The 17,599-nt window shown below is 44.9% G+C and overlaps 1 protein-coding gene across 5 annotated transcripts in view; it reads right to left on the bottom strand.

The window, feature by feature from the left end:
• LOC139264340 (E3 ubiquitin-protein ligase RNF38) overlaps positions 1-17,599 on the bottom strand; it is a 302,131-nt gene that overhangs the window by 127,329 nt on the left and 157,203 nt on the right. The gene's annotated exons all lie outside the window — the stretch shown is intronic.

The following is a 17,599-nucleotide window of genomic DNA, read 5'->3' as shown; positions in this document are numbered from 1 at the left end:
CTGCCGGCGTTCTGTCTTCGGGGCGACAACCCTATCCCAGGCCGAAGGGATGTCACCCCTATCCCCGGCCGAGTGGCCTGCGCATTTCACCTCGGTGGCGGGGCCTGCCCGCCCGGCCTCTAGCTGGGGGCGGGCCCAGCCCGAAGATTTGGCGGCGGCGACAGCCCAGCATCGGCTGCGTGCCGGCCCCGCCCTAAGTCCTCGGCGTGGCCCGGCTTCTTCGTCATCAGCGGGGCCTGCCCGCATCTCGCTGGAGCGGGGCCTGCCCGCATCTCGCTGGAGCGGGGCCTGCCCGCATCTCGCTGGGGCAGGCCCCGCCCAAAGAGACATCAGTAGCCCAGCATCGGCTGCTTGCGAGCCCCGCCCGAAGTCCTCGGCAGGGCCCGGCTTCTTCGTCGTCTTCTTTCTTCCCCCCCACCCCCCTCCCATCTTCTTCTCTTCTCTCCGCCTCCCCCCCCCCCCCCCCACCCCACCATCATCTTCTTCTCTTCCCCCTCCACCACCCCCCCATCATCTTCTCTTTCTCCTCCCACCTTCTCCCTGGTATTGCAGTAGTTGAGTAGAAATAATTTTTTGAGTGATTTTTAATTTATTTGGATTTATTGGTTTGTTTATTTATTGATTTATTTATCATTTATTATTGATGATGGCTCTTTATTTATAAAACTGAAGTGTTTAATGTTTGTAAACCTACCTTCTCCCCCCACCCCATCTTTCGTCCCATACGCCTGAGTTCCAAGTGTAGGCAAGGTTTTTCTGAGCGTACAAAAATCTACACTTACTCCATTCTAAGTTAGTTAGTTAGTTAGTTAGTTAGTTAGTTAGTTTTGAGTACGTTTTCACTGCCTAAACTTGCAAAACACACATAAGTGGCTGGACACGCTCCCTTTTGAAAAAAAAATCTGTTCTCAAATGAAACTGTTCTAACTCACTAGAACTGGAGCAAACTAAAAGGCCGAGAATTGCAATGTCTAAGATAATCCATTCTAAACGAGTTGCTCCAAAAAAATAGGAGCAACTCAGGCTGAAACTTGACCCCAAAGAAAGTAAACTAGCACGAAATATAAAAACAGAGAGCAAGAGTTTTATTTGGTATATGAAAAGGAAAAGAGTGGCTAGAGTATATGTTGGTTCCTTGGAGACGAGACTGGGGAATTAGTAATGGGGAACATGGAGATGGCAGAAACTCTGAACAAATATTTTGTATCAGTCTTTACAGTAGAGGACACTAATAATATTCTGACAGTGGATAGTCAAGGGGCTATGGGGGGAGGGGGGGGAGGAACTTAACTCGATCACAATCACTAAGGAGGTGGTACTGAGTAAGATAATGGGACTAAAGGCGGATAAATCCCCTGAACCTGATGCCTTGCATCCTAGGGTCTTAAGAGAAGTAGCGGCAGGGATTGTGGATGCATTGGTTGTAATTTACCACAATCCCCTGGAATCTGGGGAGGTCCCAGCAGATTGCAAAACTGCAAATGTAACGCTCCTATTTAAAAAAGGAGGCAGATAAAAATCAGGAAACTATAGACCAGTTCGCCTAACATCTGTGGTTGGGAAGATGTTGGGAGTCCAATATTAAAGAAGCAGTAGCAGGACATTTGTAGCAGGACTCTGCCTTAATTTTGTAAATTTATAAGTGAGAAAATTGTATTTCTTGCCTTAGTAGGTCAATTTTTTTTCTAATTTAAATTTTTTTCGATTTTGACATCATAGCCTCTTGATAAGAGCATAGAACATAAGAAATAGGAGCAGGAGAAGGCCATACGGCCCCTCGAGCCTGCTCCGCCATTTAATACGATCATGGCTGATCCGATCATGGACTCGGGTCCACTTCCCTGTCCGTTCTTCATAACCCCTTATTCTCTTATCGTTTAAGAAACTGTCTATTTCGGTCTTCAATGTCCCAGCTTCCACAGCTCTCTGAGGCAGTTATTTCCACAGGTCCACAACCCTGAAAGAAGAAATTTCTCCTCATCTCAGTTTTAAATGGGCGGCCCCTTATTCTAAGATTATGCCCTCTAGTTCTAGTCTCCCCTATCAGCAGAAATATCCTCTCTACATCCACCTTGTCAAGCCCCCTCATAATCTTATTCATTTCGATAAGATCACCTTTCATTCTTCTCAATTCCAATGAGTAGAGGTCCAACCTACTCGACCTTTCCTCATGTCAACCCCCTCATCTCTGGAATCAACCTTGTGAACCCTCTCTGAACTGCCTCCAAAGCAAGTATATCCTTTCTTAAATATGGAAACCAAAACTGCACGCAGTATTCCAGGTATGGCCTCACCAATACCCTGTACAACTGTAGCAAGACTTCCCTGTTTTTATACTCCATCCCCTTTTCAATAAAGGCCAAGATTCCATTGGCCTTCCTGATCACTTGCTGTACCTGCATACTAACCTTTTGTGTTTCATGCACAAGTACCCCCAGGCCCCGCTGTACTGCAGCACTTTGCAATCTTTCGCCATTTAAATAGCCATTAGAAAAGCAAAATTTGGTCAGGCAGTCAGCATGGATTTATGAAGGGGAAGTCACGTTTGCCAAATCTGCTAGAATTCTTTGAGGATGTAATGAACAGGATGGATAAAGAGGAACCAGTGGATGTAGTGTATTTCGATTTCCAGAAGGCATTTGACAAAGTGCCACATAAAAGGTTACTGCGCAAGATAAAAGATCACAGGGTTATGGGTAATATATCAGCATGGATAGAGGATTGGCTAACGAACAGAAAACATAGAGTCGGGATAAATGGTTCATTCTCGGGTTGGCAATCAGTAACCAGTGGGGTGCCGCAGGCATCAGTGCTGGGACCCCAATATGTACAATCTATATTAACGACTTGAGTGTAACGTAGCCAAGTTTGCCGACCATATAAAGATAGGAGGAAAAGCAATGTGTGAGGAGGACACACAAAATCTGCAAAAAGACAGACAGGCTAAGTGAGTGGGCAAAAATTTGGCAGATGGAGTATAATGTTGGAAAGTATGAGGTCATACACTTTGATTTTTTTCGGCCAAAGAGCAAGTTATTATTTAAATGGCGAAAGATTGCAAAGTGCTGCAGTACAGCGGGGCCTGGGGGTACTTGTGCATGAAACACAAAAGGTTAGTATGCAGGTACAGCAAGTGATCAGGAAGACCAATGGAATCTTGGCCTTTATTGCAAAGGGGATGGAGTATTAAAATAGGGAAGTCTTGCTACAGTTGTGCAGGGTATTGGTGAGGCCATACCTGGAATATTGCGTGCAGTTTTGGTTTCCATATTTAAGAAAGGATATACTTGCTTTGGAGGCAGTTCAGAGAGGGTTCACAAGGTTGATTCCAGAGATGAGGGAGTTGTCTTATGAGGAAAAGTCGAGTAGGTTGGGCCTCTACTCATTGGAATTCAAAAGAATGAGAGGTGATCTTATCGAAACGAATAAGATTATGTATGAGGGGGCTTGACAGGGTGGATGCAGAGAGGATGTTTCTGCGGATAGGGGAGACTAGAACTAGAGGGAATAATCTTAGAATAAGGGGCCGCCCATTTAAAACTGAGATGAGGAGAAATTCCTTCTCTGAGGGTTGTGGACCTGTGGAAATAGCTGCCTCAGAGAACTGTGGAAGCTGGGACACTGAAGACAGAAATAGATAGTTTCTTAAACGATAAGGGAATAAGGGGTTATGGAGAACGGACAGGGAAGTGGACCCGAGTCCATGATCGGATCAGCCATGGTCGTATTAAATGGCGGAGCAAGCTCGAGGGGCCGTATGGCCTTCTCCTGCTCCTATTTCTTATGTTATTATGCTCTTATCAAGAGGCTATGGTGTCAAAATCGAATAAATTTAAATTAGAAAAAAAATTTACATACTAAGGCAAGAAATACAATTTTCTCACTTATAAATTTACCAAATTAAGACAGAGCCCATTTGGCCATGTCTAATCTCTTATCCTCTGATTTCTGCACGACAACAAAAGCCAGACTCCCATGTTGCTTCATGTCCAGAAAGGTGAAAATGCCATCTGCTCTGGTGCCAAATCCAAAAATACACCAGCATTGGCGCACATACCACTCTGTCGTATTTATGCGTCTTGATTGAAAACGATAGGCATAAATCGGGGATTGGCGGGGGCTTACTTAGATCAGGATTACACATAGGGATTTAGCTGCATAAGGATATCCAGAAATGTGATTACTGGACTGAGAAATAAGATTTGAAAACTTTAAAACACAATACACTTGCACAAGGCTAGGAATTACTGTTGGCGATATTAGCAAACACATTCGTATTACTTTTCTCTAACCGCTAATCCAATGGTATTTTAATGGTAATGTTAAACTGCATCAAATAACTAACTAATGCTAACATAGGGACCAAATTTGGCCAGGAGTTGCTCCGTTTTTTTTGGAGCAACTTTATTTTTCTGGAGTACCTTAAAAATCCCCATTCTGCACATTTAATTTGCGCCAGTGTAAGTGAGTTAGTTAGGATTTTTTTAAAGTTTAGTTTTTTTCCCCCCAAAAGGGTAGTTACCACCTACGCCTGTTTTGGCCATTTAAGCCAGTTTGGACAGCTAATAGTTGTTCCAAACTAACTTAGGCCAGCATATGGGCCACTTGTGGCTGCACAGAAAACCCTTGCGGAGAGTTAAGAAATCAGCGCAGGTAGTCTCCAAATGACAGTGTTATGATAGGAATGCGAGTTTTTTTTTTAAAATCCTAAGCAATGAGACTGGACAGGGTGTAGGTGCTATCAGCCTGATTAAACTGAGTATGGGGTTTTTACATGAATAAAAATGTTGTTGTAATGAAGGCTGAAGTATAGGGGCCACTTAAGCAAGGCGAGGGTTTTCTTTGTAAATAATAGATCAAGAGCACCAACGCTCTCGCCTAATGGATTCGTGTGCAGCATCACACCACATTGGATTTTGATTTCTGCAGCACCAAAGAATTGCCCTGACTAGGTTTAGAAATTTAAACGGTTAGACTTAACAAAAAAAGCATTTCAAAATGTAAACTTAAATTTTGGTGTTCAGCATTGCGTAGTGTGACTCTGATAATTAGTAATATTTTTGAATTCTATGCGGTAGGGGGTGAGCTGTAAGATACTGCAGATAGGGAATTTTTAGTGAAGATAGCTAGATATTAAAGTACTGGAAAATCTTTGAAGATTCTTCCCCCCCCTGCCCCCACCCCTGATCAAAACTCTTTCTCTCTCCTCTTTCTCCCCCCCACCCCGATCAAAACTCTTCCTCACCAACTTGTCTCTTGTAGCCCTCAGCGTGGGAAGGCAGCGGCCGGCCTGTGCGGCAGGCCACTCGGCTCGGGATAGGGGCGGGACGCGTCGGGTCCCACGTTGCAGGCATCATCATTATGGGAGGAGCTACTGCGCATGCGCGAATGCTCTACTGTGCATGTGGACAGCTGTCGGCACTGTTTTCGGTGTAGGGCTGTAGCTCCGCCCCCCACGCCACAAGAAACGCCGCGCCAGGACCCAGGATACACAGCAGAGCGGCCAGAATTGTTAGTAAGTTTTTTGGCGTCATTTTGAGCGCACAAAGTTGCCGCATCTGGGGAGAGTGCGCCGGAAAAAGGGGTTGAGGAAATTTGCGCCCATTGGAACTCATGCAAACGCATGTAAGCGTCCTTGCCCCAACAATGCCAGAATGCATTTGATAAGCTTACGTACAAGAGATTAGCAAAATCAAGTGCACGGAATTGGAGGTAATCATGTGACATAGGTTGGAAGATAGGAGTCAGACAGTAAGGTTTAAGGAATATACTCTGATTATCTGAATGTGATAAGTGGTGTTCCCCAGGGATCTGTTCTGGTGCCTCAGCTTTCCACCATATATATCAATGACTTAGATGAAGGAATAGGAGAGTTGTATTTCTAAGTCTGCATTTGACACTAAGTTAGGAGACATAGAAAGGTGTGTAGATGAGAGCAAAAAGTTACAAAAGACAAGTGAGTGGACAAATCTGTGGCAGATGGCGTTCAATGTGGGGTAAGTGAGGTCATCCATTTTGGATCCAAGAAACACAAATCGGAATATTCTCTTAATGGCAAGAAACTAGGAACTGTGGAGGAGCAAAGGGATTTAGGTGATCATGTGCACAAATCACTAAACGTTAATGCACAGGAAGAAAAAAAAAATCAAAAAGGATCCAGCCTTTATCTCAAGGGGGCTGGAATATAGAGAGGAGGCAATGAGACTTCGGTTGCAGAGCGTCTTGGTCAGATCCCACTTGAAGTACTGTATTCAGTTTTGGGCACCTCACCTCAGGAAGAATATATGGCCTTGGAGGGGTTGCAGCACAGATTTATCAGAATGATACTGGGGATTGAAGGGTTGAAGGATTAGAGGACAGATTGCTTAAACATTGCTTGTATTTCCTTGAGGTTAGAAGGTTGAGGGGTTATCTGATCGAAATTCTAAAAAGATTTGATGGGGCTGATACAGAAAAACTATTTCCTCTAGTGGGAGAATGAAGAACAAGGGGATATGATCTTAACATTAGAGCTAGGCCATTCACAAGTGAAATCAGGAAGCACTTTTTCCACACAAAAGGTAGTGGAAATCTGAAATTCACTCCCCAAAATGCTATGGATGCTGGGTCAATTGGAGCTTTCAAGACGGAGATCGATAATTTTTTGTTGGGTAAAAGTATCAAAGGATATAGATCCAAGGTGGGTGAATGGAATTGAGGTACAGATCAGCCATGATCTAATTGAATGGCGGAACAAGCTCGAGGGGCTGAATGGCCTATGCCTTTTCTTATGTAATTAATGTCTAGCCTTTGTTACTGACTATCACCATATCAGAAAAACACTTTAAATTTTCAAATATCTGTCATGGGTTTGGTCAGCAGCAACACGGTTATTGGGTTAGCAGATGTCTGCAGTTTAAAACAAATTAATTTAATTGTTATCTTAGCACAGATTGTCAGAAACTATTCTTTTATTTATACTGACAAACAACAATGCTTTGATACCATTAAATTGGATCCCATCGTATTGTAAATTCTGCATCGCCACCATACATCCACCTATGGAGTTCAGGAAAATACCCATGAATAGCAAATTGTTCACTAAAACACATACTTTGCATGCTAATCCTGTAGCATATTAAGTGATTCAGCATTAGAACCTAACTCTATGAATTGCAATTTATGTTAATGATCTCACTCTTTCCTGTTGTAAGAGGCTTGGGGCTAGAATTTTGCCAGACTGTCGTTATTTTTTCACAAAAATGGCATTATTTGTCAAATAAGAAAAATTGCTATTTTTAATGGGGTAAGTTTGGCCAAAAAATACCCCCATCATTAAAAATGGCGTTGCTGGAGGAATCGCATTGGAAAACGCCGTCCTCTCCAACTTTACCACAAGATCAATATCTCAAAAAATACAGGGGAAAAAACATGAAAAATAAATTTCAACAATAAAAAATAAAAATTGAGGCAACATTCACAAAACCATTAACAGAATCGCTGAAAAAAAATTTAAATTCAACTTACCTTTTTTGTAGGTCTTCTTACTTACCAACATTCTCAAAGCTGCAACGCAAGGTTTTTCAAAACGGTGTTTTGTGAAGCGAGTACGGCGGTGCCAAACGGGCAAATGTAAGCGGTATTTTTTTTAGGTATGGCGTTACTAAAAATGCTGATATTTTGACAACGCCATCTTTAAAGTTTGTGGAATTTTAAGCAGTTCATTTTTAGGACAAAAACGCACATTAGGGTGGCAAAATTCTAGCCCTAGGACTGTAGCACCAGTAGAAACTGATTTGCTATGTAATGTCAAGTCAGTAATCCCATTCCTTTGTCAGCGTTTGAATCTAGTAAATATCATGGGTTAAATGGGTACCCTAGCCCATTTACTTGTGGCTGACATTTTGTGATCTAGTTTTGTGGCATGAATGGTTTTGTAACTAATAGAAAAATCAGGAGTAGATCTAGAATTTGCTGGCACGTGGATATACATGAAGCTAGAGAATTTAAACAGTTCACGTTTGCCTGAAATAAAATCTGAGCATTAGTTTGCCAACCAGATTCTACGATGTCGATATTACATACTGCTTTATTCAACAAATGTGAAGGGACAGTTTATTGACAAATTCCATGTTATAAACAATATAGCAAACAAACCACCCTTTTACACATGCCACACGATATTTCAGTGCATTAGTTATGTTTTTAATTCTAAATCTAATCAGCAGGCTTGTCAACTGCAAATTTACTGTTGCACAGTGGTCTTCAGTTAATTAAGGGAATTGCAAAGAGGCCGAGTCTGCATCACTAAGCAATTGTGTTGCAATATACAGCATGTCTAGCCAAAGATAGGACCTAGTTTATAAACACAGAAAGTATCCTTCTTTTCTGCAGTCCATCCATAACATACAGGAGAGATTCTGATAGCCAATAGCTAGCAAAATGCAGGGACTTTTATATTGGTGTCAGTGGAGTATTTAAACAGCTGTTTCCCGAAGTGCGGGCCTCCCTCAACCAGCAACCCCAATATAAATATAGCAGATCCATTAAATGCAGCTGTGCAAGATCCAGTAAAAACAGGTCTTCTTAGTGGCCGGATTTAACGAACCCAGGAAGTTAACAGTGCAGTTTGGTGCCAGCTGCTGCAAACCTGAACTTTAGGATCCGGCAGTACAAACATCCCATTTCCATAAATAAGGGTGTTTAAGGTTTCAAGAAAACTATTCCAAAATATTTACTGCTTCTTTATGTAAGAATTTTGTGTGAAAATCAACTCTAATTGCAAAAAGGTGCTATTTCGCGCTGACATGATTCACACAGCCATGTTGGAATCTCATCTCAACTCCACAGGAGACAAGTGCTCCTGATCGGCCAGAAGATACAAATCTAAAAGTACAAAGAACCCTCAAATACATTTTGTATTTTCATCAGGTAGTCGTTACAACCAGAAAGTTCCAATATATTTAGGGCTGGATTCTCGGTTGCTGAACGCCTCAGTTAGCAGCCAGAGGGGACGTTAATGGGAGCGCAAGAAGTTACCTACCGGGAGCGCAGTGTTTGATGCCCCAACTAAAAATTCATTACAGGCTCACTGGGGGTGCAAACCAGTAGCACCTGGCTGCTGACAATCACTCTGATCATGCCGTATTCCTGATGCACTGCCCGCGCTTGTGTCCCGGCCAGAAAATTAGGTGTGGACATCTGGGAAAAGTCGGTACAGGCTTGCAGAGTCGTTAACTGGTGGCTATTTAAAGGGATGAGGAAGCGCTTCCCTCGGAGGTCACAGTCAGTGCAACGTTTACGCACAGCACGGTGGTGAGCCTCCCAAATTTGCAGCTGCAGATAGACATACCAGTTGAGCTTCAGAAAAACTTATTTGTAAAACTTTAATGGGGGGAATTACTCGTTTGCCTGCGTCACATTCTACATGCTCTAGCAAGGCGTCGTGAACAGGGAAGGGCTGTTGGTCATGTTGGCGGCCGAAGGAGGAGAGCCTCTAGACGCTGGCAGGAGGTCTTACCAACCCTTTCCCCACGGCATTACCGGCGGCAACGCGCATACCTGACCTGTCCAACGAGCAGTGTGTCAGAAGGCTGCACTTCCGAAAGGAGGTCGTTAAGAGATATGCCATCTGCTGCAGGAAGACCTGCAGTCTCACATCGGCACAAGGTCCGCTCTGCCCGTTGCAGTGATGGTCACGGTTGTACTCACCTTCTATGTCTCCGGCTCCTTCCAGGCTGCATCAGGGGACATGCGCTGCATCTCTCAATTCACAACACATTGCTGCATCTGCAACGTCACACAGTCTCTCTACAGCTGTCGAATGGACTTCTTCACCTTCCCGATAAGCAGGGAGAAACAGGATGGGCGCGCGCATGTGGGTTTGCCAGGATAGCATGCTTCCCAAGGGTGCAAAGAGCAATTGACTGCACGCACGTGGCCTTGCGAACACCATTCCAGAATGCAGAGGTTTTCAGAAACCGAAAGAGATACCACTCCCCAAATAGTGTGTGACGATTGCAGCGCATCCTGGCAGTCAATGCAAGGCCGAGGCTGGCTGTTCGGGGACAGGGGATACAGCTTGGTCAGCTGGCTTATGACCCCCACCCACCACCACAGAGCTGGAGGAACGATACGACGAGAGCCATGCCACAACGTCATAGAGCAGACAGTAGGGGTGCTGAAGCAGAGATTGCGATGCCTGGACCACTCTGGAGGCAGCCTTCAATACTCCCCTCAACAGGTCTCACTATTCATTGTGGTGTGCTGCATGCTCCACAACTTGCCGATCATGAGAGCCCAAGCCTTTCCAATCAAAGACCCACCTCAAGAGGATGAGGAGGAGCAGGAGGAAAAGGAACCCGATGACACCCTGAACGGCCAGTATGACGGCAACGACCAGCAGCAACCACGGACGACGCAGCGTGCCAACGTTGTCAGCAGCAGGGCTATTCGGCGGCGGCTCATAATGGACCGCTTCACTTAAATAGAGTGCGCTGAGGGATGCAGCTAATAATGAGCATGTACCGAGGAAAGATAATGCCACCTCTCCGTTACAAGTCAACAGTCATACATTCCTCTTCATTGCAAGAGGATTTGAGTACAGGAGCAAGAATGTCTTACTACAGTTATACAGGGCCTTGGTGAGACCACACCTGGAGTAGTGTGTGCAGTTTTGGTCTCCTTACCCAAGGAAGGATATAGTTGCCATAGAGGGAGAGCAGCGAAGGTTCGCCAGGCTGATTCCTGGGATGGCAGGACTGTCGTATAAGGAGCAACACAAGTGTGGGGAGCAGTTGGGGAGGGGGCATCATCATTTTGTAGATACATGTTACAAGGCATATGGGATGAAGGGCGAGGGTTGTCACTGAAAATGGACATCTCATCGACAAACCGTCCGTGTCCTGTGGGGGTTTTGCCCGTCTGGCCACCAGCGCTCCAACTGCTAGGCCAATGAAGTCAGACACTCGCTTCTCAACGTTGGTGAGGTCCTGGCCCGGCCGATACCCTCCCTGGTGGCATTAATATAGATTTTTGGACAACAAGGTGATCACAGCATACAGAAGTAAGGCACATCATTCTGGGAATAAAAATGATGGGCTTGGGGCCTCCTGGGGCTTGCTTAATTGAAAGAGATGTGAAAGAAATTGTTGACAAAGGATTTCTGAATTGGTTGCAGGTTTTTGCTTCTCCCAGGTGATGGGAGAGTAGGCTGGTACATGGGGACAGAAAAAAATAAAGAGGCAAACTCATTTGGGCCTGATGGCCTAGGTACAAAACGAACATAATAAATATTTATTTCTCTCTGCGATTTTACAGTTCACGCCAGCCATCATTTGAAGTTACAGGGGACTCGAGTGAATTTTACTATAGCTATTGCCCAAAACTATAAAAAATTATTTTGCGTGGTAATTGCATGTTAGTGCTGGAATTATTTGACAAAAGACAAACTATGCTCAAACCATAGGGATTTTTCAACCACAGCTGGTTTTATGGCTCATTTTTCTCACAATGCAGAGCCAAATTTGATGCTCAAATATGAATGCTGTACAGCAAGACAACCAATTGCAAGTTACATTGCAATAAACATGCAACAAACGAGGCTGTGAAACACACACTGAAGCACATGTAGACAAATCATTACTTGTTTTTAGCAGCTGCTATGGTCATTGCAGCAAGAACTCACTTGCTAACCCGAGTGAAAACCAGTATCCTGAGCTGCATTTAACAGAATTAAGCAACTGTTTTCATACTGTTTAGATGGTTTTAATAACCCGAATATTATGCATTATATTAATCAGAAAATCCAGTGTGTGAAATGCTTCCCTATTTTGTATTACTATTTCAGTAAAATGCAATAGATTTTATCGATATTTAAGTCATTCCTCCATATATGGAGGGCATTAAAAGAGGCACAAGTGTAATATGTACCACATCTTACAGTAGCTGCAAAAATACAATAGAAATCAATTAAAAGTGGAGAAAGCTGTACCTGATACAAATTTGCATTTCTTAAAGAAAATATATGTATGCTTCAATAAATCAACTCCATTAACAAAATAGAGCAAACATCATGATTAAATACATGCGGTTGGGATGGACTGTCTTGGAGCCTTCATTCACAATTTCTAAACGCTTATTCCACTGCCTGTTCAATTATAGTTTGGCAGGTTTTTCAAAATTTTAATTTGGAACTGAACCAAAACTAGCTAACTTGGTTCTGCTCTCTCATACTATTCCTGCATGATCTTAGTGCAGTGAAGACACTCCTATAAACATCTTTTTAAAGTTTGATCATATTTCAGCTTCTACCTTATCCCCATGTGAATGTCCCAATCTTCATTTCGCTATCTAACATTTTTTTTAAAGTGCAGATAAAAGCTGCTTTTCATTTCCTAGTTTGCAGTCGATGAGAATTCTTCAATGTGATTGGCTGCTTAGACAGCTTGTTGTCGTCACTGCAGCTCTTTGCTGGGGATCCCATTACACAGCACTACAATCAACTACACGTTAGGAAGGCAAACCTCTTGACACGGAGACTGCTAGATATTTGTGGACAGCTTTCTTCAAGGTCAGCGGCAACACGGTCGCTTTGCCACGGACCACAAATTCCAGGCCATTGTGTCTCCTTCTTGGTCACACCTTTAAACCATTTGCCCAGAGGAGGCAGCATCAAAACCCCAAGTACAGTCAGTAAAACTGTAAAGTAGCTCAAACGAGAGCGAGGCTGGGAAGGAGCTCAGTAGAGAGGCTGACTTTGTTTTAAAGTTTAAGACGATCTATAGTAATAATTTACCATTCTTCAAAGTGATACAAAAATTAGCAATAGAATTCTAGTGACTTGCATCATCAGGAACACAGCAAGATTCATGAAAAATTTGGGTCACTCGGTTTTACTGACATATGACCTTAATTCGCACATTATAAAATAAATTAGTTACATTATTCATTTTAGGGAACCAGATTAATTAAACAAAAACCTCTTTGCTTTTTGTTTAAGACCAACTAAAAGGACTGCATTATGTACATCAGAACTATGGCCCCAAGTTTCGGCCCGCGCCGAAAACGGCGGAGCTGGACGCCCGTTCTTCGCGCCTAAAAGTGCGCTTAAAAAAAACTCCGAGATTCTGCTTGGTGCGGCGCGCACTTCTCAGCGGGGGGCGGTGCCAAACACTCGCGCCGATTCTGGAAGTAGTGGGGGGCGGGTCCAATTTAAATGAGCCTTCGTGGTGCCGGCAACCCTGCGCGTGCGCGTTGGAGCGTGCGCGCACGCGCAGTAACAAACATTGGCACTCGGCCATTTTTTTTAAAAGGACTGGAGTAAAAGTGAAGATTTGTTTCTTGGTCCCCTTCAAAGGCTTGTAATTTAATTTTTGTGATATTTCTGTGTGTGAGGGAGTGCTTTTAGCAGCACTGTTGAATAAATCACCTGAAATCAGTGAGTTCAGCTTTTCACTGCTAAACTTGCAGAACCGGTGCTGCATTGGTGTATGCAAATTAAGGACTGTGTGTTTTGAGAAATAAGAGTGCCAATTCAACTTTGCAATGGATCAACGTCCACCAAGAACAAAGAATTTCTTGCATGAGGAAGTGGAGATATTAGTCAACGTAATTGAGCAGAGATGGCAGAGCTAGATGCCAGCAACAGAGGTCGCATAAAAGTGCCACCTAAAGAAATGAAGAAACGCTGGAACCAAGTTGCAGAAGATTACTGCGCAGTGGTGCATACCAGGAGATCTGGAAGCCAGTGTAAAAAGAAATGGCACGATCTTGGTCAAGTAGTTAGTGTAAGTAATATTTCCCATTTTTAATTTAATCGTAATTGTAACCTGGCTATCTGTATGTCCCACCTTGCAGACTGACACACTCTGTAAAAAGTTATATTTTACTCTGCAGAAGAAATTGGCCCACAACAAAAGGGAGGCAACTCATACAGGAGGAGGCGTGCCCAATCTGCATCCACTGACACCCTTGGAACAAAGGGTAGCTGCTATGATGAGTCGGACATGGAGAAAAGCAATCGGTACAGCACGCGAGGAAGAGGGTAAGTCCTGAAAATGCATCATGGCCCTTTAAATCAACATGCTGCCTGGCCTGCTATGTGTGAGATTACTCATGCCACCCATCCGGCCCCCTCCCTTGCTGTTAAGCATTTGACTGTTCTGATGATGATGACGATGCTGCTGCTGCCAACCCTGAGGAACAAGAACCAGTACAACCAGCTGCGGACGATCCAGACTGGATGATGGCAGCGAAGAATGAAACGTCTGCAGGGGAGAGCTTCCAATTTAATGTTTATGAGCCCCCATCAAGGGGCAACAGAGTTTCAACCCCTAGCATAGGTCTTGGTTCCACCTTCCATGGTTTCACTTCCGATGTTGCGGGTCCCAGTGGTGCTGCTGGTATAACGTAGCATTCTACAGTCAGTGCACTACCGTCCGAGCATGCGCCTCCCTCTCGCATAGGTTCTGGTTCCACCTACTATGGTTTTGATTCTGACGCTTCGGGTCCCAGTATTGCTGCTGATATCATGGAACAGTTTACACCCATTCGTCCAACATCACAGCCCATGGCTCGCACTCGAGTGCTGTCGTCTGGAACACCGAGCGTCCTACCGTTCCAGCCCGAGCCTCTCCCTCTAGTTCTGCCGTCCGCAACACAGAGCATCCCACCATTCCAGCCCGAACCTCTCCCTCCAGTTCAGCTGTCTGGAACACAGAGCGTCCCACAGTCCCGGCCCGCGCCTCCCTGTGTAGTGGTGCCGCTTGCAACACCGAGCATCCCACGTCCGTGCCCGCACCTCCCAGTGTAGTGGTGCCACAAGGCAGACCCAGGCAGAGAAGGAGATTGGAGACACGCTCTCCTGAGATGCAGCCTGCAACAGATGCGGCTCAGGTTGTAGCTTTGGGTATGGAGACCAATGAGCTTATCCGATCACCCATCGGTGGCGTCAGTGCAGTCGGTGAAGAGTTGACGGTCCTGACGGGAGAAATAGCAGTAATGACACGGGAACTTAGGGAGGGAATGTCGAGGGAGTGCAATCGACAGCACAGGCCATCAGGGAGGGCATGCAAGTGTCGGCACAGTTCGTCAGGGAGGGCCTGGTTGAGGTAGCTGCTGCAATAAGGTCACACAGCCCAGCCAATCAAATGACACCCCCATGAGGAAGTGAACATTCACTGAGATATGGATGAGACATGGTTGCAGCCTTTCTTTGCTGTTTTTGTTCTTGTTCTTGATGTAGCTGTAGTAGCATTTTTCAAATTGAAATTGTTTTGTAAGTTTTGTAACTTATAAGGGATCTTATGGTTTTTAAGTGATCTTATAGTGTAAATGCTCACATTTTTTTGTATCTTATTTAATTTTGCACCTAAAAAGTGATCCTGAAGTTTAAGTGTTCTTCAGAGTGTAAGATTTTTCACAATGAAACTGTTTTGGAAGTTTTGTAAGTTTTGTAACTTACCCTGATCTCAGGGTTTTCATGTGATCTTATAGTGTAAATGCTCTCACATTCTGTAAATTATTTAATTTTGCATCTAAAAAGTGATCTTGAAGTGTAAGGGATCTTAGAGAGTGTAAAATTTTTACAGTGTTTTGTAACTTTACAAGTTTATAAGTGATCTTAAAGTTTTTAAGTGATCTTCAAGAGTCATATTAAAAAGTATAGTTTGATACAACAAATATTTTATTAGAGTAACGTTAACTTTTCAATAGAATATTTTTTCATTAAAACTGTTTCATGTTCCATTAACACAACACAACGTAGGAACAACTGCAAAGAATAAACATGTCCATACACAAAAGTGGTCGCAGAGCCCTCAGGCATCAGTAGTTGAAGCGTTCACGGATGAGCTGCTGGCGCAAGGCTCGAGCAATCGTTAAAGGGGCACGATGGACGGCCCTCCTCCGACCTAGTGCTTCGGCATCAGGCACTTGCATGCTTTCCTGATTGTAGTTATCATCCACATCCTGGTCTTCCGTAATACTATCATCATGCACTGGACCCTCACGTGGGTCTTCTGGTTCCACTACCAGCTCCTGCTGCCTCATGATGGCTAAGTTATGAAGCATGCAACACACAACAGTGAAATGACCAACAATCTGAGGAGAGTATAGCAAGTGTCCTCCGGAATGGTCCAGATATTGGAATCGCTGTTTCAATATGCCAATGGTCCTCTCAATGTGCGCCATGTTGTATTGACGGTCAGCTTCTGTCCGTGTCACGCGTAGGGGCGTCATGAGCGAGGTGGTCAGGCCATACCCTTTGTCTTCCAGTAGCCAGCTCTGCCCTTCTGGCTGCTGCTCAAACATGTCAGATAGAACGCTGTTGCGTTGGATGAACGCATCGTGGGTGCTGCCAGGGTATCTCGCATCGACTGACATGATGCCCTGCTTGTCGTCACACACGAGCTGTACATTGATAGAGTGGAAACCTTTCCTATTTCGGTACTGCTCAGATTCCTCCACAGGTGCTCGCAAGGCTATGTGGGTACAATCAATGCAGTCCTGTACCTTTGGGAAGCCGGCAATCCTGAAGAAGCCCACAGCCCTCTCATGGATCGCTTGTGCGGTCATTGGGAAATTGATGAAGTCATTCCTTCGTGCATACAGTGCAGCCGTGACCTGGTAAACGCAGGCATGAATTGCACGTTGAGAGATGGCGCACATATCTCCAGTTGTAGCTTGAAACGATCCCGAGGCATAGAAAGAAAGTGCAGCTGTTACCTTCACTTCAACAGACAAGGCAGTTGGCGTTCTGCTTCTGGCCTGCAAATCTGCTCTCACGATATCACAGATCTCAGTGACAACTTCTCTGCGAAAACACAGCCTTTTCACACAATCAGCCTCGCTCATGTCCAGGTACGAGCGCCTGGTTCGATATTGTCGACGTGGGTAAGGTATCCTGCCCATCAACCTACGGGCTACGACGTTCCTGGTGCGGTGAGCTCTAATCAATTCTCTCCTATGCAGTGAATTGATGGCGAACCATTGCATAATACGTGGTGTTGACAATGCAGCACCCATTCTGCTAATTTAAGCATAAAACTGTCTATGTGGCTGCCTCTCCCTGTCCAAATGGCCTCAGACCCCCTCACAGCTCGAAGGCTGCTGCTGTATCTTCGGCTGCCGTCGAGCCACTGACGCCGCCCCTAAAGCGTGGCCGAATGGCCTCAAGCACCATAAAGAGCTGCGTGTGTCAGGTGTTGATTCTTCGGCTGCCGGCCAGCCACTGACGCCGCTGATATCCTATGGCCGAATGGCCTCACGTCCGTCCGCTGCTGATTCTTTGGCTGCCGGCCAGCCACTGACGCCGCTGATATCCTATGGCCGAATGGCCTCACGTCCGTCCGCTGATGATTTTTTGGCTGCCGGCCAGCCACTGACGCCACCCCTAAAGCGTGGCCGAATGGCCTCAAGAACCTTAATGAGCTGCGTGTGTCCTGCGTTGATTCTTTGGCTGCCGGCCAGCCACTGACGCCGCTGATATCTCATGGTCGAATGGCCTCGAGTCTGTCCGGTGTTGCTTCTTCGCGGCCAGCCACGAAGAGAATGAAGGCCTGCCTCAAACACCGCAGCTCAGCTCGAAGCTTGCTGCTTGCTGCCGTCGAGACTCTGACGC

Source organism: Pristiophorus japonicus, chromosome 1 (assembly GCF_044704955.1).
Source record: "Pristiophorus japonicus isolate sPriJap1 chromosome 1, sPriJap1.hap1, whole genome shotgun sequence".
In the NCBI taxonomy this organism is placed as follows: domain Eukaryota; kingdom Metazoa; phylum Chordata; class Chondrichthyes; family Pristiophoridae; genus Pristiophorus; species Pristiophorus japonicus.
This window is presented reverse-complemented; position numbering and strand designations above follow the sequence as displayed.